We start from the raw sequence: 3148 nt of genomic DNA on the forward strand, positions 1-3148 counted from the left end.
GTTTGTCTGGTGATGGCAGCAAAAGACCCCCGTGATACAGTCGCTTTGTAGCAAGAGCCACAGGAAAAGGGTATGTTCTGGGCTGTTCTTGAACTTTTGCTACAAAGGATTGTGGGTACAAGACCCCAGTGGCCATTCTTTAAACCATGTGCCATTCTTCTCTTGGAGCCTTAGCCAACCAAGCTTTGTAGTCGAGCTATGAAATTGTGTTCTTTGGATCCAGATGACAAAGCAGTTGTGGCTGAGACCGTGTCACAAACTCCACCTCTGGGGTCTGTACTAACCAGTATGCCTGTGTTTAGGGCCAAAATGGTGTCGGTTTTGTTGTTGTTTTGAGGCAGGAAACTGGGCAGGTGCTTGGTCTTGAACTGGAGAGGTACTCCGGCCTACCCAGAAAACTAGGTCAGCTGAGAAAAAAGGCTCTTGGTGGCAGAAAAGGGGGGCATCTCAGGAGGCAGGTGGCCTTGTTTTTGAAAAAGGTGTAGGGAGAATTACATATTTCAGAGACCAAAAAAAAAAAAGTTGTGTCAGCAGGAAAGTTAAATTGCAATGTGGATTTTTCTTCCCCCCCTCCCACTTCTTTTGTTTTAGGATTTTTGTTGCTGGGTTTCCAGTGTGAAACATGAAGGGAGTGGTGCTAGTGCATTTGATACCTCCTTGTGTGCAAGAACAGCCAAGTGCCAGTTTTTAAGCTAGTGCCCATCATGACGTTTAACAGTGGCAACTGACCCACAATTAACAAGAAAGGAATGGCAGTGGATCAAGGATGTGTATCAAAGCCATGAAGGGAAAACTCAGCTCTGTGGAATATCTGAGCAATCCGTGTGCATAGTCAAGCGCCTTTTGCATTGCACTTGGCTTATCGCAGGACTTCTGTGCCAGCCATAGCAGAGGTGTGCCATGCAAGAAAGCCAACAGCACACCATATATCGTGCTAAATCCTGAGACATTTATCACTGCTGGAAGTGTTTGAAAAAGATGGGCACTCAGCTGTTGTAAGCGTGTGGTGAAGGACAGAACATGCTCCTCTCGTGTGAGAGCCAGCCTGAGCCGACAGTGATCAGAACAGAAGTGCAGATAGAATGCTTTTATGTATTTATTTTTATTAGGAACCCTGGCCAGTTGTTGAACATGTTATGCTTGTGTTCTAAACACTGAAAGAACACACTCTTGGCTGTATTTAGGAAGGTATTGCTGAATAGACTTTCCATAGTGCAGTACAGAAAGTTAGGAAGTGAAGTGCTAACAACTTTGGGGACCTGTGTTGTGTGTGGATTCCGCCCCTACCACACACACACATAAACAAACACAAGTATTTATTACTCTGGCATACTTTGCAAAAGTTTTTTTTAAAAAAATCTGAGAGCATGCTTCCCTCATTAAAAAAAAACAACAGCAAGGAGTACCCACTGCCCTGCAGTACACGTTTATTTCTTAGACCGATGTATTCAGGACGTTCTTTGATATTTTGAAACTGCAGCCTGCCAACAGAGAATGTGATGTGAGAGACAGACCTGGCATGGCGCAGTGTTTGAGTTGGGGAGAGGGTGCTAACTTTTTCCAGCTGGGGTATCCAGCTAATTCCTTGACATTTGGGGTGTGTGCGGGGTTTACAGTACACAGCTTTGCTGGCAAAGTGGTACGTTTTAAGGAATCCTTGAACCGTAAGATAAAGGGATGGCCGAAGCAGGGAGAGGCAAAATTGCTGGACATCCCATCCCTACAAGGTGCAAAAGCAAAAACTGTCCACACGTACGTGCTTATTTGTGGAGCTTTTAAATGGACACTTTATATATCTGACACAGTTTGAAATAAAATTAATTCTGGCTGCATTTATTTGAGCCAGGAGCCAGGGCAAAGTACATTTGCACAGATCCCACTTGTTTATCCAGGGGAGTCCTTAGTTAGTTAGTCCAAGTCATGGGAATGCATGCATTTTCCTTAGCTGGGCGGACGAAACCATTATACTGTAGTTGTGATACAACACACGTGGCTTTTATTTGTATTGCCCCCACTCCCACTGTACAGCCACTCCAAAGTAGCGTGGTTAGCTTGCAGTATCTGCTGTCTGCGTTTTATACCATATCCTGCATTATTCTTTTCCCTGGAAGTTTAAGAGGAAAAGAAAAAAAACTTTTTTCTTGTTGCATTGATTAACATTTATAAACTTGCTTAGCCTAGAAAGTTTGGGAAAAGAGGCCTGTTTGTCAATTGTACAACCGGTTGTGAAGCTCAAGTGTGAATATTTTTACGTCTGTATTAGACATTTTCTTTCAAATCTATTGTTCGATTGCAATGTAAATGAAATATAAGATGGTGTACACCCATCATGTATAATAAAGCAGACACCATCGCTACGATGGATTTAATGCTCATTTTTAATGGTGCATTCTCAGCTACTATTTAAAAATATAATTTAAAAAAATCTGTAAAATGAAATGGGAGATATATTGGGGTGGTTGGGGGGGATGAATTCTATTCCATTTAGTTCCGTTTTCAATTTCTTAAACTGTATTGTTTTCCCTTTTGTGTTTATAGGAATGGAATTTTCATGGGAAAGCTAGACCATACGGTCTGAGGGGGGGGGGGGGGGGAGGTTGAGAGATGGGTGGGGGTTGGGGCTTTGTGATTAGCCTGAATAGCAGAGTGAATTCTGTATGTGTGTTTGCTGTAGCACTGAATTGCAGAGAGAATTAGCTTTTGGGATGGTCACAGACTTCAGCAAATTGTGGGTTTTTTCCCAGTGTTTGAGAGAGAGTTAATAGAAAAAGTTTGCAGTACTTGACATGTATTTGCATGCCGTAAAATAAAAACGTTGTCCACCTGAAATTGTTTTGCCTTTCTTCTTTATATGTGAGAGGGTGTCTTTTTGTCTAGCAGGATGCTAGTGGGGCATAGCTTGTGTACCTTTGTAGCTTGCACTTTTCCGAGGTTCAAGATGATTAACAGGTTTTTGTTTTAAACCACTATATAAGATTGCAGTCTAAGGTAGGATTTCTTTAAACTTTAAAAGCTATATGGAACAGATTCCAAACCTGTCTAGTTTTAGCCTCTTGTGATCCAAGTAGTAAGGCTTCTCCCACTTGCTGAAGTAGGCTTTCAAATTCAAGGCAAGATAAAAAGATGGCAATCACTGTATGGGCATTGG

The sequence above is a fragment of the Gekko japonicus genome, unplaced genomic scaffold, assembly GCF_001447785.1.
Source record: "Gekko japonicus isolate JY-2015 unplaced genomic scaffold, Gekko_japonicus_V1.1 scaffold127, whole genome shotgun sequence".
In the NCBI taxonomy this organism is placed as follows: Eukaryota; Metazoa; Chordata; class Lepidosauria; order Squamata; family Gekkonidae; genus Gekko; species Gekko japonicus.